At 39.1% G+C, this 26597-nt stretch overlaps 1 long non-coding RNA gene across 1 annotated transcript; it reads right to left on the reverse strand.

The window, feature by feature from the left end:
• Positions 1-23867: 23867 nt before the first annotated feature.
• LOC104245171 (uncharacterized) lies at positions 23868-25956 on the reverse strand. The gene is made up of 4 exons (XR_715663.2): positions 25591-25956; positions 24507-24593; positions 24326-24400; positions 23868-24224 (listed from the first exon to the last, which is right to left on the reverse strand). It is a non-coding gene; the product is annotated as an uncharacterized lncRNA (long non-coding RNA).
• Positions 25957-26597: the final 641 nt, after the last annotated feature.

A 26597-nucleotide genomic window follows, 5' to 3' on the forward strand; every position in this document is an offset into this window, starting at 1 on the left:
GTAAATGTGGAAAATGGGAACAATGTGAAACGTGAGTTGTGGAATGTGGAAATTGTGGCCCCAAGTGCCGGTAAACTAATACATGTGTAACCAAAGATTGGTGTGTGATGAATTACAAAAAATGGTAATGTCTCGGGGAGACGGCTTAGCCGATCGGGCCGTGATCGGATGCCATGACATATATATATACACATGGTGGTAATGTATTGATGATTGAAACTGGAAAGTGCAAACAAAATAGTGGTAATGTCTCGGGGAGACGGCTTAGCTGATCGGTCAGACTCCGCTCATGAAAGCGCTGGTAATATGGATAATGATGCAACAGTGTGGGATGCTCCAATCAAAAATTTCAAGAACTATGTGAAAATCATGTGAACCTCCTTATATTGTCGACATGGTGCTTATTTGAAACTTTGTTGTCTTTACAATTTCCTCTTTACTCTTGTATGGTTGTTCTTTCTAACAGGATGGTGTTTAGTTATACATACTAGTACTATTCCATGGTACTAACATCCCTTTTACCGCGGGCGCTAGATTTTTAAATGAATGTAGGTGGCTCCATAGCGGATAGTGTCGATCGTGTGTAGCAGAGCATCCTCTTCTCAAAACGTTGGTGAGCACATTCCTCCTTTAAGGGGTTATATTGTACACCTTTTGTTATAGATACCCATTTTGAGGTATAGCCGGCATTGTTATCACTGTCTTTGGTATCCTTAGAGGCTCCGTAGACGTTTGTGTGGGTTATGTATGGGTATTGGAAAGGTCAATGAACCATGTTGTAACCTTGGACTCTTGCTTTTTTCTACATTATAACTGTATGGAATCTTGGAAGCCTAACTATGCTTAAGGTTGTGTTATTAAATTAGCTATCCATGTTGAATGTACAACCCCTTTTATTGTCTAATTAAACGGCATCGGATCCCTTAATCGCATTGAGTTTGGTAGGAAGTGTTTGATAAGGCTTGCTCAGTTGGGTTCAATCGATTGAGCGCCGGTCGCGCTTCCCGAGGTTGGGGTGTGACAAACTTAGTATCAGAGCCTAAGGTTTTAAAGTGTCCTAGGATGTCTCGGAGCCATGTCTAGTAGAGTCCTTCTTATCGGTGTGAAGTCGACCACATCTATAAGTTGGAGGCTACTTGGTCATTAGGAATAACACCCTTCTTTGGTATCCTGAATCGTGCGGAAATTGTGATACTATTTCTCCCTCTAACTACTGTATTGCTCTATCTTTCAGTATATGGCACCTAAGAAGAAAGCGAAAATTGGCCAAGGAGCCAATGACACCTTAGGAGTGGCTGATGAATCATTGCTTGATGTTGCGGGTGATGGTAGTCGTCCTGCTATCACCCTGCCTGGTCCTCCTATTCCAGAGCAAACTACCTTAGTTCCTACACATATGGAGGATACTACTATCCCTCCCATTGATACTCCTGTCCTGCCTCCATCCCCAGCTTTCGGTTCTGGTATCTCTGATGGGATCTTTGGGGAGCTATTCAGATGCTGACACAGCTAGTGGCATCCCAGGCCCAGAGGTTAAATGTTGCACCCAGTTCATCTGGCCAACAAGGGAATTCCACCAGTTCTAGGGTAAATAGATTTATGGTGTTAGAGCCTCCTGTGTTTATGGGTGCCAATCCAGAAGAAGACCCTCAGGATTTTATTGATGAGATGTATAAGAACCTCAGGGTTATGCGTGCAACTGAAACAGAGGGAGTAGATTTGGCTGCCTACCATTTGAAAGGGGTGGCCTTTGCGTGGTTTGAGTTATGGGAAGATTCCCGCGAGGAGGGGAGCCCTCCGGCGAGGTGGAGTGAGATTGTTGATGCCTTTATAGATCATTTTCTACCTGCTAAGACAAGGGCATCCCGTGCAGCAGAGTTCAAAAATCTAAAACAGGGTAGCAGAAGTGTGTGGGAGTACCATATGGAGTTTGTTCGCTTGTCCAAGTATGTTATTCACATGTTTCCCACAATAGAGGCTAGGGTGCATCGGTTTGCTCAAGGTCTTAATCCTTTAACTATTAACGAGGCTTCTACAGCTGCGTTGAACTCTGGCATAAATTATGGGAAGATGGTGGCGTTTTCACACGCCAAAGAAAATCGCAAACTGAAGAACAGGATGGAGAGAGAGGGTAAAAGAAGTATCCGGTTTGCAGGCAGCATGGGTGAGTCGCTAGGTGGGAGCAGATCAACTTTTCGGGGTGGAACATCGGGGTTGTCCTAGTCTGTTGCACAGTCTTCAGCTAGTGCACCACCATCAGGGCTCAACTAGCAGCAACAGTGGAGTTGTTTCAGGCCCAGTCAGGGCAACAAACAATTCTATCAGTGGGGTTGGTTAGGAGAGAGATCCCAGCAGTAGCAGAGGTCCCCGTTCCCCAAGTGCGGGAAGATGCACTCAGGGGTTTTCTACTTGGAGTTACTCGTGTGCTATGGATGCAGGATGAGGGGCCACATTTAGAGGCATTGTCATGCATCCCACCAGGGAGCGGGTAGGGGCTCAGCACCTTCATCCAGTCCAGCAGTTGCTACATCTTTATCCCCCTCTCCAACTCGAGGTACCCCAGCACCTGCAGGGCGAGGTGCAGCTAGGGGTGGTGTGCAAAGTTCAGGAGAGCCCAGCCAGTTCTATGCTATGAGTGGTTGCCAAACTGCAGAGGCTTCTCCAGATGTTGTTACACGTATTCTAACTGTCCAATCACATGATGTGTATGCACTTATTGACCCCGGTTCCACCCTGTCCTATGTTACCCCTTTTGTTGCTATGGAATTCGGGATAGAACCAGAACAGCTTCATGAACCATTCTCGGTATCTACTCCAGTTGGTGAGTCAATTTTGGCTACTTGAGCTTATAGGAGTTATGTTGTCAAGGTGCGTGGTAGGGATACCATGGCCGATCTCATTGAATTAGGGATTGTTTATTTTGATGTAATAATAGGAATGGATTGGCTTTACTCATGTTTTGCCAAGCTTGATTGTCGAACTAGAACTATGAGGCTTGAGTTTCCTAATGAGCCCGTGGTGGAATGGAAGGGGGATAATGTAGTGCCTAAAGGTCGATTTATTTCTTACCTTAAGGCTGCAAAGATGATCAGGAAGGGGTGTAACTATCATTTAGTCAATGTTACGGACATCGATGCCTAGGCACCTAGCCTTGAGTTTGTACCTGTGATGCCAGGGAGATAGACTTTGGGATCAATATGATGCCAGGCACGCATCCTATATCAATTCCACCTTACAGAATGGCACCGGCTGAATTGAAAGAGCTAAAGGAACAATTGAAGGATTTGCTTGACAAGGGTTTCATTCGGTCGAGTGTGTTACCATGGGCGCACCGGTTTTGTTTGTAAGGAAGAAAGATGGGTCGTTGCGAATGTGTATTGACTACCAGCAGCTTAACAAAGTCACTATCAAAAATAAATACCCTCTACCCAGAATAGATGACTTGTTTGACCAATTGTAAGGTGCTATGTGTTTTTCAAAGATCGACTTGCGGTCCGGGTATCACCAATTGAAGATAAGGGAGCAGGATATTCCAAAAATAGCTTTCAGAACTCGGTACGGGCACTTTGAATTCCTGGTAATGTCTTTTGGGCTAACAAATGCCCCGACAGCTTTCATGGATCTTATGAATCGAGTCTTCAAGCCTTTTCTAGACTCCTTTGTGATAGTATTCATTGACGATATTCGTGTATATTCCCGAAGTCAAGAAGATCATGCTAACCATCTCAGGGCAGTTCTGCAGACTCTTCAGCAACATCAACTATATGCAGAGTTTTCGAAATGAGAATTTTGGCTTGAATCCGTCATATTCTTGGGTCATGTCGTCTCCAGGGAAGGAATTATGGTTGATCCTCAAGAGATTGTGGCACTGAGAAATTGGCCTAGACCTACTACTCCAACAGAGATTCGTAGTTTCTTGGGTTTAGCCGGGTACTATAGAAGATTTATGGAGGGGTTTTCTTCTCTTGCCTCTCCATTGACTAAATTGACCCAGAAAACAGTTAAGTTCCAGTGGTCAGACATTTGTGAGAAGAGCTTCCAAGAATTGAAATCAAGATTGACTACAGCACCAGTACTAACCCTGCCGGAGGGCACAGGGGGATTTGTGGTGTATTGCGATGCTTCTAGGATCGAGCTCGGGTGCGTGTTAATGCAGCACGGCAAGGTAATAGCCTACGCTTCTTGGCAACTCAAGAATCATAAAAAGAACTATCCAACTTATGACTTAGAGCTTGCGGCAGTGGTGTTTGCGCTAAAGATTTGGCGATATTATCTATATAGGGTCCATGTGGATGTATTCACGAACCACAAGAGCCTTCAATATATTTTCAAGCAGAAGGAGTTGAATTTGAGGCAGAGAAGATGGCTAGAGTTACTCAAGGATTATGATATTGATATTATCTATCACCCGGGAAAGGCTAATGTTGTGGCGAATGCTCTTAGTCGAAAATCTATGGAAAGTTTGGCTCATTTGAGGGTAGATCAGTAGCCATTGGCCCAGGAGGTTCATCAATTGGCCAGTTTGGGAGTTCGCCTTGCGGACTCTAATTATGGAGGGGAACTTGTGCAGAATAGGGCTGAATCGTTGCTTGTGGTAGAGGTGAAAGAAAAGCAATTCAATGACCTATTATTAGCACAGCTGAAATAGGGGATCCATAAACACAAGACCACTGCTTTTTTTCTTGGCATGGATGATGGTACCCTACGGTGCCAAGGCCGCCTATATGTTCCAGATATTGATGGTCTTCAGGGAAGGATCATGGCAGAAGCTCACATTTCCAGGTATTCAGTGCACCCAGGTTCTACGAAAATGTATCATGATCTTAAGGAAGTTTATTGGTGGAACAACATGGAAAGGGATATGGCGGACTTTGTGGCTAGATGTCCGAACTATCAGCAAGTGAAGGCCGAATATCAAAGACCCATAGGACTGGCTCAAAGCATAGAAATTCCAATATGGAAATGGGAGATGATCCATATGGATTCTGTGGTAGGGTTGTCACGCACTCTGCGCAAGTTTGACTCAATTTGGGTGATTGTTGATCGACTCACAAAATCAACGCACTTCTTGCCAGTCAAATCTACCGACACAACGGAACAGTATGCCTAGTTGTATATCAAGGAAATAGTCAGGTTGCATGGTACTCCAGTCTTAATCATTTTTTATCAAGGGGCTCAGTTCACAGCCAACTTTTGGAAGAAATTTCATCAAGGTTTGGGCACTCAGGTAAATCTTAGCACAACGTTTCACTCCCAGACTGACGGCAAGCAGAGCGGACTATTCAGATGCTTGAGGATATGTTGCGTGCTTGTACTCTCGATTTCAAAGGTAGCTGGGATGATAATATGCCACTCATAGAGTTTGCTTATAACAACAGATTCCACACTAGTATTCAGATGGCACCATTTGAGGCACTGTATGGTAGAAGATGTAGGTCTCCCATTGGGTGGTTCGAGGTTGGAGAAGCTAAATTGATAGGACCAGACATTGTGCACCAGGCCATGGAGAAGGTTGAAATTATTAAGGAAAGGTTAAAGACTGCTCAGAGTCGCCAAAAGTCTTATTCGGACGTCCGTCGTAGGGACTTGGAGTTCAAAGAAGATGATTGGGTATTCTTGAAGGTTTCCCCCATGAAGGGTATCATGCGATTTGGGAAGAAAGGAAAATTGAGCACAAGATATGTCGGACAATACAGGATCATCAAGCGGATTGGTCAGGTGGCATACAAGCTTGAGTTGCCACCCGAGATGTCATTGGTACACCCAATCTTTCATGTGTCTATGTTGAAGAAGGTAGTGGGAGATCCATCCAATATCGTGCCAATTAAAACTATTGAGGTCAATGAAGAACTGTCCTATGAAGAAGTTCCAGCTGCCATTCTTGACAGGCAGGTCCGGAAATTGAGGAATAAGGAGATTGCTTTCGTAAAGGTGTTATGGAGAAACCAGCAGGTTGAGGAAGCCACTTGGGAAGCCGGGGAAGAAATGAGGAGGAAGTACCCACATTTGTTTGTATAGACATATAATAGTTTTCATCCATTTGGTCCCTATTAACTCTGTATCCTTGATTTGATCTATGTAAAACTGTTTTATTTCATTTTGGTTATATGATTGCCTATGGGTCCATGGTTGGTATTGTACAGGTTATGTTATGTCTACGGAATATGTATATGTTGTTAGGATATGTTTCTGGGGCTCTCTGATAGGTGGATATGCCTAGATACAAAGGAAACTCTAGCGAAATTTTTAAGGAGTTAGTCAAATTCGGAGCTATTGAAGTATTCCATGATTGTGAGAAATGGGGATTTCATAAGAAACTGCTAATGAGTGAACCTTGACCCTCATTCAAGGACGAATGATCCTAAGTGGGGGAGAATGTGAGGCCCATGAAAGATTTTTACTCTAAACCCGAAAGCTCGTAGTGGCAAGTTAGGGATATGTGTTAGAGATGCATAAAATTCTTCGCACCGAGCTTGCGAGCCGTGGTTAGAACCCTTTTGAACTGATCAATGCATTAAAAAGTCAAGGAATAATATTTTCCAAAAAAGTGCGATTAAGTGATCGAAAATGCAGTCGCATAACAGTTATGCGGAACGCATAGTCGCCGCAGAGTGAAGCAGTGTGTTGGCCAATTTGAGGTCAACTATGAGGCTAAGTATGTGATCGCATAATCGATATGCGGCCCGCAAACTCGTCGCATAATTCCCTTGAGATTTTGTAAGGGGCAGTTCTGCGGTGCATTATGCGACCGCAGAATGGGTATGCGAACAGCATTTCTGCCGCATACCTAGACAGTGTGTTCAGGTTTTGGGGAGCATTTTTGCGGTCCATTATGCGGGCCTCATGGCAACTTTGCGATCGCAAATGCGTTCGCAGATCTAAGTCGGACTCCTATTTTCTAATTTTAAAAAAAAACGACCCCACCCCATTAGACCTTTTTCCTGTTATTTCACGACATATAGAGTGAGAGGGGGAGTTCTAGAGTGAGAGGGGGTAATCTTCATCAAGTCCTCTCTCAATCCTTACCCCAAATCCTTGAAGATTGTCAATTGAAGCTACTAGGTCTTCATCCTAAGAGGTAAGAACAGCATGCACAAGAGATAATGGGATATGGGGAGGATGAGAACCAAAGAAACAACAATTGGGGTATAATATTGAAGAAATTTCTTTCAAAAGGGGCCTAAGATCATAATGCACCTTTTATGTTTGATAATATGCTCAAACGAGCTAGAATCTTCATCACGTCTCTAATTCTTGGTTCAATTGTAATTCTTATACAATAGATTGAAGTGCTAAGAGTCCCGGAATTTTATAAGAATTAGGGGAAAGCTTTATTGAGGTATGTATGGCTAACCCTCCCCCCTCCCCCCTAAAAATTGAGATTCCATAGTGCCCGTGTAAGTATTGTAAGTTCGAAACGTAATTGATGCAGTGCTTGTTATGTTAAGTGAATTGATATTGTAAAAATGTATGTGGTAAGTACTTCTTTATGTGTTTAATGTGTTATTCTTATAAATGGAAGATGAGTGGAGAACATGATTTATTTGCTAAATGCCAAACTGTCATGCCAAGGTTACTTTGGGACTAGTATGTTGAACTTGATGAATTCCCCTCTATGCTTATGACTTAAATTGCTTTTGTATATGCCTATGACTTTAAGTGGCAAGGTAAATGTTGAAAATGGGAACAATGTGAAACGTGAGTTGTGGAATGTGGAAATTGTGGCCCCAAGTGCCGGTAAACTAATACATGTGTAACCAAAGATTGGGGTGACATGAATAATGAAAAATGGTAACGTCTCGGGGAGACGGCTTAGCTGATCGCATCGTGATCGGACGCCATGACATATATATATACACACACATGGTGGTAATGTAATAATGATTGAAACTAAAAAGTGTGAATGAAATAATGGTAACTTCTCCGGGAGACGGCTTAGCCGATCGGGCTGTGATTGGACTCCGCTCACGGAAACGGTGGTATTGTGGATAATGATGCAACAGTGTGGGATGCTCCAATCTAAAATTTCAAGAACTATGTGAAAATCATGTGAACCTCCTTATATTGTCGGCATAGTGCTTATTTGAAACTTTGTTGTCTTTACGATTTCCTCTTTACTCTTGTATGGTTGTTCTTTCTAATAGGATGTTATTTAGTTATACATACTAGTACTATTCCATGGTACTAACGTCCCTTTTGTCGAGGGCGCTACATTTTTAAATGAATGTAGATGGCTCCATAGCGGATAGTATTGATCGTGTGTAGCAGAGCATCCTCTTCTCAAAACCTTGGTGAGCCCCTTTCTCCTTCAAGGGGTTATGTTGTACACCTTTTGTTATAGATACCCATGTTGAGTTATAGCCGACATTGTTATCACTGTCTTTTGTATCCTTAGAGGCTCCGTAGACGTTTGTGTGGGTTATGTATGGGTATTGGATAGGTCAATGAACCATGTTGTAACCTTGGAGTCTTTCTTTCTTCTACACTATAACTGTATGGAATCTTGGAAGCCTAACTATGGTTAAGGTTGTGTTATAAAATTATCTATCCATATTGAATGTACAACCCCTTCTATTGTCTAATTAAACGGCATTGGATCCCTTAATCGCATTGAGCTGGGTAGGAAGTGTTTGATAAGGCTTGCTCAATTGGGTTTACTCGATTGAGCGTCGGTCGCGCCTCCCGAGGTTGGGGCGTGACAGGTGTCACTAGTCATGAGCATTTACTACAACTGTCCAATCACATCAAGACCAATATGGCCGGTAAGAAAGAATAAGGAGGGAGAAAAGCAGGGTTGCGATCACCAGGCAGCTACCTTGCTAACTCCGATGAACCTGCCACCGAGCTCAGAAATACCTGAATCTGCACACATGGTGCATGGAGTAATGTGAGTATGCCAAATTAGAAAGTAATAAAATTAAATAAAGACTGAGCAGTAAGAAATCACGTAAACCACGTCATAACACCACAGTGGGTACAACATGTTTCCAAAACAGGATACAAATCAAATTATCTTGTTCAACTCCCATTTCGTGGAAAATTCCTTTGAAAAATGTCTTTCTAACGGTTTTAGTAGAAGTTCGATGTAATTTATAGTGAAAGTGATGAAAATCATAATCGGCCCTCGGGCAAAAACATAGTTTGTATATAGCCCCTCGGCAAAAAGAAATTCATAACCATTTCACAACTTAAAAATCTCGGAGGAAGTAACAAACCTAGATCTGTGAATAAATTTCGAACGCCTCATAAAAATTTCAGTTTAAATGAAAGTTATTTAAAGCATTGGTTTAATATTTTCAATATAGACTCAGTCTAAAGATGAGTGAAAGCAGTAATTTAATCAATATATTCAATAGAAACTCACTTTAAGGAGGATTGAAAAACAGTAAGTTTATAAACAGGCCCCTCAAGCAAAGCATTACTCGTATATGTGTAATATATATAGCCCCTCGGGCAAGCCACTCAGTCACTCATGACTCAACTCTCATCTGCGCTCACACCCAGCACTCACGCTCAATAAGTACCATATAATAACTGCTGCGGCGTGCAGCCCGATCCATATATATATATATATAGTCAACTGCGCTCACTGGGGGTGTTCAGACTCCGGAGGGGCTCCTACAGCCCAAGCGCTATATCACTGCGGCGTGCAGCTCGATCTATATATATATATATATATATATATATATATGTATGTATATATATATATATATATATATATATATATATATATATATATATATATATATATGTATATATATATATATATATATATATATATATATATATATATATATATATATATTGCTGCGGCATGCAACCCGATCCATAAATATATAATCCTCACAACCAGGATCTCGGCCTCTCTCAGTCATTAACCTCACAATCACACGCTCGGTCTATCCCAGTCATCAACCTCGCAATCATGCCTTTGGCCTCTCTCAGCCATCAACCTCACAACCCACTCGGACTATCAGTAAAACAGTGCATTCATCTCAAGATATCATTTATAGTATAAAAATTTAGTAAATAAGGCTGAGTTAAGAAATCAATAAAACACAGCATGACTAAGTACAATTATTAAGTCAAAACAGTGAGGAACAGTAGTTAAAAAGCCCAATAAGGGTCCAAAAGAGATGGCACGAGGCCCAAATATGGTATTCCGCCCAAAATATAGCAATACTTTTCGAAACACAATGATATCAAACAGTTTTCAATCAAATACGCGACTTAACAATCGTACGGGATGGACCACGTCACAATCCCCAACGTTGCATGACTCCACGCTCGTCATCTAGCGTGTGCATCGCCTCAAAGTAGCACAACAATGTGAAATTCGGGGTTTTATACTAACAGGACATCATTTACAATCATTACTTCCCTCAAACCGGATGAAATACTACTCTACGACGCCCTTGCCTCTTGCCTCGTGCTCAACTTGTGTCGAATCCCAATCACTCCTCTGAAAATCCCCTCCAAAATCGTCTTCTCCTGAGCACCATAGCTCCAAAAATGCAAAAATGCCCGAAATCCTCGAAATAGAGTACTTTACAAGGCTACCCAGACTTCCTCTTTCGCGAACGCATGACGACCATCGCATCCGCGATGAAGAAAAATATCGGCTCCCAAAATGCTCTACGCATTCGCGGCACAAGCCTCGCAAACCCGATACCTACTGGAGACATAACTACGTGAACGCGACTACCAAAGAGCGAACACGACACCCAAAGCGCGAACGCGAAGAACAGAATTCACCACCTCGAGAACACTCTTTACGAACGCGAGTCCCTGACCACGAACGCGATGAACAAAAATTTGTGCAACAAAAACTAGCAAAACTGCCAAGTCCAAAGTCCAAAAATTGATCCGTTTACCACCCGAAACTCAACCGAGGCCCTCGGGAGCTCAACCAAACATGCTTACATATCCCATATCGTCATTCAAACATGTTCCAAACTTCGGAACACTCAAAACAACTTCAAAACATTAAATGATCATCAGATTCAAACCTAAGAATCCCAAAAACTTCCGAATTTCGAATTCGATCAAAAAGTCTATCAAACCTCGTCCGAATGACCTGAAAATTTACACGCACATCACAAACGATACAATGGACCTACTCCAACTTCCGGAATTCCATTCCAACCCCGATATCAAAATTTCACTTATCAACCGGAAAATGCCAAAATCACAATTTCACCAATTCAAGTCTAAACCTTCTGCGGACCTCCAAAATATATTCCGATCATTCTCCTAAGTCCCAAATCACCTAACTGAGCAATCCAAATCATAAAAATTCCAATCCGAGATCATATCCTAACAAGTCAAAACTTGGTCAAACCTTCCAAATTTTAAGCTTCAAACTGAGAACTGTTCTTCCAAATTCATTCTGATTATCCTGAAAATCAAAACCGACGATTTACATAAGTCATCACACGGGGTCAGTCGTGCCCGATAACTAGCGAGCAAAAATGCAAAATCTCAAAACGACCGGTCGGGTTGTTACATCCTCCCCCACTTAAACATATGTTCGTCCTTGAACGTGCCCAGAGTTGTTCCGAAAACCATCAAATCACTGTGTAACCTTACCATGCACATACCCCGGGGTGATCCCACGTCACCCTATCTCATATAGGTCCGATAACACAATGTAACTGAAATTTCACAATCCAACCTAGCCCATAAACCTTAGAACCACATTTCCACTTCTGAAATCATCCACAAGATTAGAATCTCACATCTATACTCTAAATAAGCACGTACAAGCTGTGACAAGCCATACCTGCAACCCCAGATGCAATTACATGATATACCATGTAGCTCAAACTCTTGTAACAATAACTTCTTATCACAGCCGTTGCTCAGAACTTCCGAATTTCGATAATAAGCCTCTTATCAAATAAAGCTTCATTCCAACACTTCTGTATACTACCAATGATGAAAGAAATATGTAGATTCGTAATCATTTCTCAGATCAACCATTCATGAAGCTCTCTCTCCTTTGGCAAGAACCATAGTAAATTTTTAAGCCAAACCTCGATATTATCCTTCCAACATGCTGAAACCGAATCCATTTGTATTCATTCCAGATCCCAACGAGCTCATCTAACCCAACACAGCTACTCTGGTGACATGACACATCAATACCATCTAAAGCCACAACTCATGCAACCCGCAAACCAATAAGCAACAATCTGAATGCACTCAAATCATGAAGATGACCCGAATGAAAGAGTTGTACAACAAGCTGATCACCAGTACTACCACAACACAATGTTGAGAACCCATCACACATCGTAGAACCATAACACACGAATCTATCCCGCAGGGTCATAACTTCACTCCAATGCGCGACCTCAACCAAACACTGGTCCAACATGAAACATGTTAAGTCATTATGCTCAAATCGACAACCACGCGCAATTTGATGTCTAGAACCAAAGCAATCATCATAACCATTGTCAAGCAATTGACATAACATTACACAAACCCGAAAGGACACAGCCGATACGCCATCCACCGAGCAATACCCAATATTCCTCCCACTCGAATTCCATTGAGAGACCCTAATAACACCGCATTAAATGTACCTATAACCAACAAATTACAACTCCTCATAACATAGAAGAGTAACTCATAAATCACTCTAAAAGACGGATAAGCTCAACAATAATCGAATGGCACATTTCTCAATAATAACAGTTCGGAGTCACAATTCTGACTCGGTGCAGAACACATATCGACTTTGGTCACCCACAACAGATAAATATCCCTTCGAAGGTTCACAATGAATGAATCATAGCATATACTATCATCTGACTATCTTACCCACATTTTTACAGTCCACAACCGCGAAATAACCTATTTAGAGAACTCCTAGTCTCCAAATCCATAAAGCACATGAATTACCATATCTGATCCCAACTCCACCTCCCTAATATCTAACACATCCTACTACTCAATCATCACACGAGGGCTACTTCTAAAAATTCTTCTGTGCCACCAAGCAAACCTTGAATATCAGCAGTCGATTAGACAAGATAGTGCCGTAATACCAATAAAGCATCCATAACTCAAACACATCGCTCTTTCTGAAATATATACCCTCATCAAGGCACACCAATGAGTGATCTCATTTATCTAGTCATCTGAAGCTATCTAAGCTGCCTAAGAATTTATGACCTTCCTTTCAAAACTGAATTGTGACCTTACACATGCAAATCTCAACCCCACACAACATAACGCATATACCATACCATCCTATGATAAATATGAGAACTTCATAATCCACTCCAAGCTACAAACAACTACGTACTCAGCTAGCCAAGAACTTTTCCATTTGATCCCATCTAGGATAAAATCATTATACATCCCATGCTCTTCATACCAGTAGAAAATATACATCTCTAACCGTGGTAAAAACCATCAAGAACTCTCTGGATTTCATTTGCACAAGACCAAACCGTCAAAAATAAATTCCTCTAACTCAACCAAGCTACGTAGACCATCAAAACCTAAGAGCATTGCCACGAAACACCTGTAGAAACCCAGTGTATCATAAGCACCCAAGAACCGATCATATTTGTTACCTTGCCGATCCAACCTACTACCAAGATGTCCTAATTCTCTAAGTTCCTTCCAAATTACCTTCACCTTCCTGATACTAATGTGTAGAATCCATAATAATATAGAAATACCACTAGTCTTGACACCCTCCAATGCAAATCTCGGATCTAGCTAAATATACAACTTGAAAATCTCCAATGATTACATGTAACATCTTGAACCCATTAGAACCATTCTCGAGAGTCATTCACTCTACTCAAATCGTAATTAGACCGATCGAACAGACTGGACGACATATGCTCCAATAGCACTCCAACACCGCAGAATGTAACGTCACCTTAATGCAACCAAATAATTTCCTATCCCATTCACCGTACATCCTTTACCAATAACAACTTAAGTCATTCCGTGATTCTCATACACTGATAAGCATAGCATAACCTTTATTGAAATTTCCTTTACTCGAGCCATCCTCGGTCTCAACCTTTGTATGCCATCACTAATTCACCAGTATGTCCCAAACTGGAACCATCATAGCACATAACCGTGCAATCAACTGATCAATAGCAGGCTCCCCCACTTGGCTCAAAACCATAGATCAATACACACAATAACTCATAATGCATATACTTTATTATTACCATAATACCATAGTTAAATTAAACTCAATCATTTATAAGCTCGTGAAACACATACCATTTATTACTTTAAATCTTCTGCAAATCTTGCATTCACCCTCGTAACAGACAAGCCCACTCTCTTAAGCAACCCAAATTCAAATTGTAGCACATATCTTTCACAGGTAACATAGATCTTCCAATAAACGACATAAGGATCACTCAAACTTCAGAACAATCTGCAGGAGATAACCTACCTACTTCACCTCAAACTAACATCTCTTTATACCCTTCCACCGGCATAAACATTACGCAGTCGCTTAATCTTCAATTGTCTGAACTCATATCACAACGTGAAATTTACTTTACTTCCCAACTAGGCAACATGAAAAGGTCCCTCAACCTGCCTACAACTCGGGCTATACATCAAATCACGATGGAAATCAAGCACCGAATAGTTCTTACTACACCCAAGCAGACCCTTCTTGTCTCGTTCGAATCATATGTACACATCTCGTAGTCACATCATACTCATCACATAGCTATCCAGTCATCACTCCCACTAATAAGGACACTATCGGACATCAAATCCAAAAGCACGTGCTCACACAATCAATGCCTCAATGCTCAAGCTATAGGCAAAACCCGGCCTGAAGTCCTCCAAACTGGCCCAACATCAACACACAGAGATTACATATTGCCCCTCAATCAGGAAATCACAAGCAATCGATGCATATCTGATAATGAGCGCTCAGGCGTGCATACAAACGCGTGGAAGAAATTTCAAGAGTTACATTTCAAGCTGAATCAAGGATGCACGTCAAGAATTCAAGAATGTGAAGTTTTTCCTAAAGGTTCTACAGACTCCCGAGGATAAGTACAAACGTCTCTGTACCGATCCGCAAGACTACTAAACCCGCTCATGACTCGTGAGACCTATGTAATAGGCTCTGATACCAACTTGTCATGACCCAAAAAATGACCCGGTCGTGATGGCGACTATCGTAAAACTAGGCCAGCCAAAACAATTCCCGAATTTACTATTATTCAATAAAAGTTATTTTTATACCATTTATTAATCAATAATCTCGTGATTTAAGTTTAAATGAATAGTGCGGAATAAATACACAAGTTCGACATTGGGGTGTCACTAGTCATGAGCATCTACTACAACTGTCCAATCACATCAAAACCAATATGGCCGGGAAAATCACAAGAATACATAAGGAGGAATAAGGAGGGAGAAAAGCAGGGCTGCGATTGCCAGGCAGCTACCTTGCTAACTCCGATGAACCTGCCACCGAGCTCAGAAATACTTGAATCTACTAATGTGAGTACGTCAACTCAGTAAGTAATAAAAGTAAATAAAGACTAAGAAGTAAAAAATCACGTAAACCATGTCATAGCACCACAGTGGGTACAACATGTTTCCAAAATAGGATACAAATCAAATCATCTCGTTCAACTCCCATTTCTGGGAAAAATCCTTCGAAAAATGTCTTTCTAACAGTTTCAGTAGAAGTTTGATGTAATTTATAGTGAAAGTGATGAAAATCATAATCGGCCCTCGGGAAAAAACATAGTTCGTATATAGCCCCTCAGCAAAAAGAAATTCATAACCATTTCATAACTTAAAAATCTCGGAAGAAGTAACAAAGCCAGATCAGTGACTAAATTCTGAATGCCTCATAAAAACTTCAATTTAAATGAAAGTTATTTAGAGCATTGGTTTAAAGTTTTCAATATAGGCTCAGTCTATAAATGAGTAAAAGCAGTAATTTAATCAACATATTCAACAGAAACTCTCTTTCAGGAGGAGTGAAAAATAGTAAGTTCATAAATAGGCCCCTCAAGCAAAGTATCACTCCTATATGTGTATATATCTAGCCCCTCGGGCAAGCCACAAAATCACTCATGACTCAACTCTTAGCAATCCGCGCTCACACTCAGCACTCACGCTCAATAGGTACCATATAATAACCGATGCGGCGTGCAGACCGATCCATATATATATAGTCAACTGCGCTCACTAGGGGTGTGCAGACTCCGGAGGGACTGCTATAGCCCAAGCGCAATATTGTTGCGGTGTGCAGCCCGATCCAACATATCTCTGCGGCGTGCAGATCGATCCATATATCGTTGCGGCATGCAGCCCGATCCATAAATATATAATCCTCACAACCAGGCCCTCGGCCTCTCTCAGTCATTAACCTTAAAATTAGACCCTCGGTCTATCTCAATCATCAACCTCGCAATCCGGCCTTCGGCCTCTCTCAGCCATCAACCTCACAAGCCATTCGAACTATCAGTAAAACAGGGCGTTCAGCTCAAGATATCATTTATAATATCAAAATTTAGTAAATAAGGCTGAGTTAATAAATCAATAAAATACAGCATGATTGAGTACAATTATTAAGTCAAAACAGCAAGGAATAGTAGTTAAAAAGCCCATAAGGATCCAAAACAGTTGGCACGAGAACCAAATATGGCATTCCGCCCAAAACATAGCAATACTTTTCGAAACACAATGATATCAAACAGTTTTCAATCACATACGCGACTTAACAATTATACGGGATGGACCAAGTCACAATCCCCAACGGTGCACGACTCCACGTTCGTCATCTAGCGTGTGCATCACCTCAAAGTAGCACAACGATGTGAAATCCGGGGTTTCATACCCTCAGGACAGCCTTTATAATCATTACTTACCTCAAACCGGATGAAATACTACTCTCTGACGCCCTTGCATCTCACCTCGGCCTCAACTCGCATCGAATCCCAATCACTCCTCTGAAAATTCCCTCCAAAATTGTCTTCTCCCGAGCTCCATAGCTCTAAAATTACAAAAATGGCTGAAATCCTCGAAATAGAGTACTTTATAAGGCTGCCCAGGCTTCCTCTTTCGCGAACGTGTGACGACCATCGCATCCTCGATGAAAATAAATATAGGCTCCCAAAATGCTCTATGCGTTCACGGCAAAAGCCTCGCAAACGCGGTACCTACTAGAGACATAACTAAGCGAACGCGACTACCAAAGAGAGAACTCAAAGAACACAGTATCAATACATCGCGAACGCGACACCCAAAGCGTGAACACGAAGAACAGAATTCACCACCTCGAGAGCACTCTTCGTGAACGCGAGTCCCTGATCGCGAATGCGATGAACAAAAATCCGTTCAACAAAAACCAACAAAACTGCCAAGTCCAAAGTCCAATAATTGATCTGTTTACCACCCGAAACTCACCCGAGGCCCTCGGGACCTCAACCAAACATGCCAACATATCCCATATCATAATTCAAACTTGTCCAACCTTCGGAACGCTCAAAACAATATCAAAACATTAAATCATCATCGGATTCAAGCCTAAGAATCCCAAAAACTTTCGAATTCCAAATTCGATCAAAAAGTCTATCAAACCTCGTCCGAATGACCTGAAATTTTGCACACACATCACAAATGATATAAGAGACTTATTCCAACTTTCGAAATTCTATTCCGACCCTGATATCAAAATCTCACCTATCAACCGGAAAACGCCAAAATGCCAATTTCACCAATTCAAGTCTAAACCTTCCGCGGACCTCCAAAATACATTTCGATCATGCTCGTAAGTCCCAAATCACCTAACGGAGCTAGCCAAATAATAAAAATTCCAATCCGAGATCATATACTAACAAGTCAAAAATTGGTCAAACCTTTCAAATTTTAATCTTCAAACTGAGAACTGTTCTTCCAAATTCATTCCGATTACCTTGAAAATTCAAACCGACGATTTACATAAGTCATAATACATCACACGGGGCTATTCCTACCCGAGAAGTGACGAGCAAAAATGCAAAATCACAAAACGACCGGTCGGGTCATTACACACCGGTCTAGATGTACCCGGATCTGCACACGAAGTACAAAGTGCAGTATGAGTACAACCTGTCGCACCCCGTTTTCTCGCGAAAACGGATTTCGACCTGTGACAACTCTTTTAAAGGAAGGTATTTAAGAGCAGAGTCACCACCTAATAATTTTAAGGTGCGTTAGGAAATCTATTTACAAATAACTCTGTTTTGACTAGTTTGTGTCACCAAAGATCGAGCAAGGGATCAAATTACCTCAAAGAGAAGGTGTTAGGCACTCTTCGAGGTCCACAACTGTAGGTCTCAACCGAACTTTAGACTATATGGATTATGTAATTAGGCTAGGTGAACAATTAAACAAAGGGAAATATAGAAGTCGAGGAGTCTTATCATAAAATACTAGGAATTGGTACAAATCTTTAATGATTACAAGGATACAACTACATGTATATATGTTAAATAACAAAGTGTAGGTATATAAATGAAATAAAGAGGGGGGGGTCCTAAGTTTTTTAGCCTAAATGATCTCCCCGTGCAACATAAATAATATTTCGCAACTCCCTTACAATAGGGGATTGCTCATATTATTTAGCGGGCATAGACATCATCTTCTGCTACCCAATTACTATGTTGAAGTTGTTACTTAAAGGCGTTCTAATTCAATTTTAAAATGTATCCTATGCATGCACTAATCATCCCATGCTTATGGTCCAGGAGGCTTTGGACGTATTATTAGGTTGTTCTAGACTCAACTTAGGTTGCCCAAAAATGATAAAACTAAACGACATTCAAAACATATATGACTTTACGTAAAGACAATTAAAGGCCCAAGTTAGCCTCCACACATAACAACAAAGGCACGCAAGCAGATTTTCAGGTTATGCAGTAGACAATTTCATAATTGAGGTGTATTATAGTCGCCAGTCCTATAGGCATGGTTCCTCGATGATTCTATTTTTCGCAACGTACATGCAACAGATTTGCATATTAAGGGCATTACAAGCCTATAGGCAGGATCTCTAGATTGTTTACGCAATGAGGCAGTGAAATGGTCCCAAAATCATGAATTACCAGCGCTGATTTTATAGACAAATTTCTTAGGCATATGCCAGTGTCATAGATGCAAGACATCTAGCAGTTGACGATTGTAATTGATTTTATATACTTTTATCCCTATAGGCATGCTATCTTAGTGAAGCAGTACAAAATAATATGAAGCCATTGGTTAATTATTAAACCTTATAGCCATCGTATTGAGTATAGAAGGTCTTACATGGATGCAACCTATGGGTATATTATCTAAGAGGGCATAGAAGTAAGCATGCGAACTAATGAAACACTTAAGTTCTTACAAACATCTTCTGACAGTGTGTGGGCATTAGGTAGGTTGAGTAGGAGAAGTATTTGAGTTTTCTATAGGCATGATATCTAAGTGAGTTATACAATTTAAAGACGTGGCCCAAACATGCATTTTTTAGTTGTCCGAATTAAGTTCCTATAGGCATGACGTCTAAGTTCAAGGAATGTAATTTAGATCCTATTGGCATGCTCTCTAGCCATTCGAGTCATAACATTGTGCGCACATATTTTAAATAATGAGGCATGATGAGCAAACAAACACTCAAGATCCTGTAGGCATGATTTCTACCCATTCATGTAAAAGATAAATTATCGTAGCACCTCCCCCTCCCCCCATTAATCCCCAATCATTTATTATTATAAGTTATTATAGGTCAAAAATAAAAGAGTACAAATTCAAACAATACACACTAAAGCAACTACGAGCCCAATAAATAGAGCAGGCCCAAGGAAAATTACCCAATAAAGCCTGGGCCTTCAGCAGGTCCATTCTTCATAAAATTGCAGACCCAGATCAAAATACACCCAACATTAGAGCATTGTCAATTTCTCAGCTCAAACACACATGAGACTCACATTAGGCTAACAACGAAGGCCCATTTGCTTTGCAGATGGACAACTTAACCACGCAAGTTAATGAGCCACACATGGTAACCAATTAAAATAGTTTTGAGGCCTACTAACAACAGTTTTCACTAGTACATAGATATAGAATCATGAAACGTATCGACAAGGCTCACACAAAAAAAATAGTTGCACTCGCATTTTTTTTTGAAAGTTAGGGTGACAGGATTGATCGAATACAGGATTACACATAAAACTAGGAACACCAGTAGGATTTAATCTCCATATGAAAAGAAAACTAACCATATAAGTTCATAATAGGCATGGTAAGCACATATACATACTTAGTTTTTTTTAGGACGACAAGTTTACAGTGAAACATAAACAAAAGTTAGCCTAAAAGAGACTCAGAACTTGAAATCTAAGGCATAAAAAGCATAGTCAGAGAATGACAATTAGACATAGTAAACAAATAAGTAGGCATGGTCCACAACAGTCAACAAGTAGTTTAACATGCTGAGTATAACACAAAGGTTTCAAAGTCTAAAGCATTCTTGGTGAATTTGAAGGTCATATGACACTTGGGATGGTCAGACTTCATAGTAGGCAAAGACTAAATTGTCACCTAAAGGGGCTAGGTGCTGCCTTTCGTTTATAACCTAGAAGGGATATCAAGCAACACAGGATTTAATCAAACATGGAACATATATTAAGCTCACAATTGGCTATCACACCATTAAGAATTGATCACATTTAAATTATTAGAACGCATGAGTTGGTTGTCATGATAGTACTCAATAATGAGAGAAACCAATAATCAGAATAAGCAACAGGTAAACATGATGATCATTCAAGTTGGACACAATTATTAGGCTAAGCATGACTTGCAGAGATATAGCATATTAGGCATGAGGATTTAACATGAATAAAGCAATTTCATAGTCTCACAAAGGTTGCAGGGTAAGAAGTCAAATAAAGTTTAATCAACCATTGTCGCGCCCCATTTTCTTGCGAAAGCGGGTTTCGACGTGTGACAACTCTTTTAAAATAGGTATTAAAAGAGAAGAGTCGCCACCTAACGATGTGCGTTAGAGAACTTATTTGCAAATAACTCTTATTAGAACTAGTCTGCGCTACCAAAGATCGGGTATAGGTTCAAATTACCTCGAAGAGAAGGTATTAGGCACTCTTCAAAATCCACAAATACGGTTCCTGGCCGAATTTTAAACTATGTGGGATTATAGGGTTAGACTAATAAATACTACTAACCTATATGACCTAGGTGATTAGATATATTAGTCCATTTATATACATACTAATGCATGCTTACTCAAACGAGCTTAAAAGAAAAGGAAGGAACAGAACATCTTAGTTTGAATTGCTTAATGCCTGACATATATAAATTCAACGAGACAAAGGCTAAAGAAACGAATCTGGTAAGTAACCAATTACTATTACAGCAAGGCATTCGGATACACTTTTTAAAACATGAGAAATACATAATTTTGGAAGTATGGTAACATAAAATTAATACAAATATTTTACAAAGCAATACACGCAACAGGATCATTAAGACATTAAATAACTATATTGGGGACCTAAATTTTTAAGCCCGATGGATCAACTCCCGCGCAAAGTCTGCTAAGACTTTTATAGCCAAAAGTATAATGGCTATTCGGGCAATTTGTGTATCATGTCCGCTACCCTCATCACTATATTTAAGTTATTTACCTAAAGCGCACTAGTCATTTTTATAGCGCGTCTTAATTTAGAGCTACCCGTCCCTTCCTACCATCCAGGAGGCTTTGTACACTATTCTAAAGGGATGATTCTAGACTTAAAGAAAAACTTAGGTTTCTATTTCTATTCTTATTAGCGTCACATAAAAGGGAACACATTGGGACTTAACCGAGTAACACATAAGGCAAGTAAGGGCTCATGTTGGCCTCCGAATTAATTAAGTAATTAGTAATTACTAGAATAGTAATCTCGGGCTCATAAAAATGGATAAGCTCCTTAATATAATGCTTGAGGCATAAGAGAGATAAAATACCCATGTACGCAGTGAATAGATTATAAAATTGTTCAAATTAAAATGCGTCAACCACCCTAATTAAAATAGTTAACTGTACATATTATTGGCAAAAAGAAAAAAAAATGTTGGCAACGAAACAAGGAAGATTTGGAAAAGAGATAAAGTTAACTCTTAACTATGTTGCAATGTAAATTTCTAGAAAATAAAGGCTTGAAACATTTAACTACAATAGACATATATCTGGTATTTCAAAGACTCCAATTTTTAAGGTCAAACTCAAAATAAAAAGTTTTATTTTAAAAAATACCGTTTTTATTTTTCAGAATAAGCAAAATTGAGTTTAAGGCAAATAAAAACCTCACGTATCATATGTTAGGAAAGCTTAGTTATCGTATGAGCACAAACACTATCTGAAATTGTTAGAACAATTTATTAAAAGCAAGTACATAAAATCTTTCCTATACATAGAGATTAAATGCTCAAATAAGAGTTAAACGTGATGATTAACTCAGGTTTTCATAATGAAAAACATAAACAGTAAAGTTCTGTAAGTGTCATAATCACCCAAAATTTACAAGCACATAAAACAATGTAGCAATCGTAAAGCCATGCTTTTCTAATTAATGTTGTACAACAAAGATCATACAAGAGCAAAACAAAACTTCAAATCATACAAAGAGACGCAAAGAGGGCGAGCAACTAACCTGGTCGCTTTGCTTCCAACAGAATGCTTAAAGCATTCACATAGCATCGCCAAATAACCATTCAGAAGGAACTAATATATACTACACATACAGGGAATTAAATACAAAGGATAGGGGACTGACCTTATTTTACAGAGTGGCTATATAGTAAAAAATAAAATTGCAGCAATGCCAAGTTCAGAATACCAAAGCGAGCGAGAAATCCAAACCCGAACAAGACGACAATAAAGAATATACTCGTTAGTATCCCAATATCGAGTGAAAGAGAGAAATTCAATCTTTGCTTTGACTCGCAGCCAGTTGAGAAACCAAATAGGAGAAAGAACAAGAGCAATATATAATAGGGTCAATAAAATTGAGAAGAGACAGTAGTCCCCTCCTGTATAGGATCTCTCCAATTTCAGCAGTGGAGGTCTAATTTAATGACATATGTCATTTTTCAAATCCAAAGGCCAAGATTAACTCATTCCCTAAACTATGGTTAAAACAAAATATTCCTATAATTTAGCCTTTCTTTAAATGTAGAATCCTTTACTTACAGGGATACTGGGATACGGTACCAGCAAATCAAATCCTTTCATGGATTTTTTTATCTTTTTTCCCCCAAATTCTAAGTTCTTTCAAACGAGATTTTATTTTCATAGGCATCATAACTTTTTTTATTTTCACAGGGACAATTTCATTTGTGCTCTTCCACCTTTTTTGTTTCTTAGAAACCAAATAAATATAATTTTTTGTTTGTAGTAGGAAATTGGTTGCATTAATAAAAAAAATTGATTGAAGTTAATGTGAAGAAGAAATAAAAAAAACTAACGAAAAGGCAAATTGCTGTTCGAGAAAAGGAAACTTGAATACAAAAATGCTTCAATGAGGTTAAACATTGAATCATATTACATATCTAGATGAAAAAGATAGTTTCTCTATGATTACTTAAAGGAACTAACAACATCATATCAATTAAAAATGGTCAACATAATTACTCATAATAGCAAGCAGGTACTAAATTGTTGCAATGTCACGACCCAATTTAGGATCATGACCGGCACTTAGGAGCAGGTACCATTAAGTAAGCCTCATCAATATTTTACGAAAAATCAGGCAGAGTTTTCCCTATTTTAGGACCATCCAAAATAAACTTGTATTAGAATCAACAACACAATCAACTAATATCACCAAAACAAATTATAATCCTCATCAACGAAGTATTTCCAACACAATAATACTAATTCCATCTCCAAAAATTACGATAAGAAAGTCTAATATGAGTCACAAGTCTATATCAATAAAAGAATACTCATGACAATAAAAATGACTATGGAGCGACTCTAAGCTCCATAGTACTGGACATGCAAATTCCAACATATGTGTGTTACATGCCTATAGCCTTGATGCAAAAATAAAAGCTCAATTCACAGAGAAGAATGCCAGCTTTTCTAAGCTCCTTTAAGCCGTAATATCATGTGCTACCAAACTGCCTTAAGACAACACTTCTTGCGCTTTGTTCAGTTTTTATTGCACAACCTATCAAACAAACCAAGTTATAATGTCAGAAAATAACAATTATAATGCAGCCCACATTTGAATTTTGAGATTATGACAATATTCGCATAAATCATTGTTACCATATAATATTTGATTCTCTGAAGCTGCAACACTCAACATTAAGAATACTTGTTTAAATCATGAAATGAAACATCCTGCTATTAGTAAAAGAGAGAGAAAAAAAAGACATATTGGGATGAGTAGCATTACTTATTAGAAAATAAATAAATATGAGAAGCATCATAAGATTTGCTCACTGACTCTTACGAGTTGAGTCAAACTTCCATGGGCTGATCCTTGAGACAACTGTGAAGAGCACCATGGAGGAAAACTTCCTTCTGCCAATTCCTATTATTTAACGAATAAAATAAAAATTTATGTAACAATAAACAAGAAAAAATAATGAGATTTCGCAAGATACCACAGTCATTGACGCATCTGGACGTGGAAAATGAATCTCCTGAACAGTCTACTTGCTGATCAGAGCGTTGAGGAGATTTTGAAAATGATGTCTGATTTTTCCTCTTGGCTTTTTCCATAAAACTTTTTGGTCTAGTTAGAACGACGAGTTGGTTGCTTTCTTTTTAACCCAGTCACCTTCGTGACAATTGTATTATCAACAAATACTGTCTCATTTGGCTCATTTTGAATAACATTGCCTGGAACTGACTTTTGAGATTCCTTTCTCTTTTTTATATCCTTTAACTTTGAAATTATCTCATTCGCATAATTTGCAACCAATTCATATCCTTCGATAGATTCTGAAGCTTCCATGAGTATATTCTAATATACTCATGGGTTCTGAAGCCCCATGTCTTGTAATTCATTATTCTAATATTATTTAAGATTGTAATGTTAGCATTCACGAAAAACTTTTAAAAAAAAGTCTCAAATAATGAATTACAAGACATGGGGTCATCTGCAATCTTATTCATAAAATTTAGCTTTTTTGAACTTTTTCACTTATAAACTAAGATTGGCGTCTATAAAAGGTTGAATAGAGTTTAATTTTCCAGTGATAAATGTAGAGCAAACTGCTATCATGTTGCCTTTTGTGTTTGAAAGTAGGCATAGTCACTGGGAAGAAATATGTTCTTCTCGATCAGCATTTTGTGAAACAATTTCTAATCTTAATTATTCAACTAGCTATGTGTGTTGTAAGAAATACAATTTCTCACATTGTTAAATATTGATTTCCTACTATATTCTCAAAAAGTTCAGTTGAGATATTTTATCAAACACATCGTAGATATTTTTTAACATAGGCAATTTGACACTACAAAAATCACAAGAGGTTTAATTTAACACTACAGAAATCCGAAGAGGTGCAAGACTGAAGTAGAACCTGTTCTGTTGCCGTCGCTCTTTACCCAGAAAAATATTTTGCTCAACCACTGATTTCGTTTTTCTCCTTGCAATTTTGTGTTGTTGTTGTTGTAGTTTGTAAATGGTTTAATCTTTTGTTTTTCTTCATTCTGGCGCCAAAGAATCGTTTCCATTGATAAGAAAATATTTTCCCAATCAAAATGAAATTCCCAGCATGATTTTCGGATAGTTGATTTCTCTTTCCAATTTTGATACTAACCCAGTAAGAGAATGTAGTTTAATGATGGGTTAGTCTAAATAAATTTTGGCCCTTAGATATGAAAGATGACAGATGTCATTAAATTAGACATGCACTTGTGAAAATGGAGAGATAATGTACAGAAGTTGAGTCAAATCCGGTGGATATAAGACGTAAAGAGAGTCTGAGCATTAAACTAGAGAATGATATTCAGCCCCCGCCCCTCTCAATTCTGAAATTACTACCGGCTCAGTTTTAATTTATTTGAACCTGTTTGACTAGGTACGGAGTTTAATAAAAAATAAGGACTTTTGAAATTTGTGATGCTAAACAAGTTAAAAGGGGTCACAGAATATTTGTGTGGTTATAAAAGCTTCTCATTAAGAGTAGAATTGTAAGTTTAAGCTAAATTATTTTCAAATTTAAAAAAACGGACTAGAAAGAAAATAAGTTCACGTAAACTACAAAGGAGAGAGTTGTATTTATAGTCGAAGAAATCAACCTTGGGATTTGTAACTAGAATGAAAAAGATTCTAATAGAAATCATGTTGGAAAAAGGAAGGGTTTTTTTTTTTCTTTTTTGGAGAGTCGTTTGGGGCAATAGAGAAAATGATTCATCCCTTCAATAAAAGATAAGTTGATCAATTCAAGAGGAATTGGAAGTGAAATAAAAAGGAAGCAAGCATAAAGTCTAATTTTGTCAGAAGGTAACAGAATAAAATTTTTGCCAATTCGTATTGATTTGCGGATACAAATTAGCAGAGATCAAGGAATTTGAGCAGAAAAAA

Source organism: Nicotiana sylvestris, chromosome 7, assembly GCF_000393655.2.
Source record: "Nicotiana sylvestris chromosome 7, ASM39365v2, whole genome shotgun sequence".
Lineage (NCBI taxonomy): Eukaryota > Viridiplantae > Streptophyta > Magnoliopsida > Solanales > Solanaceae > Nicotiana > Nicotiana sylvestris.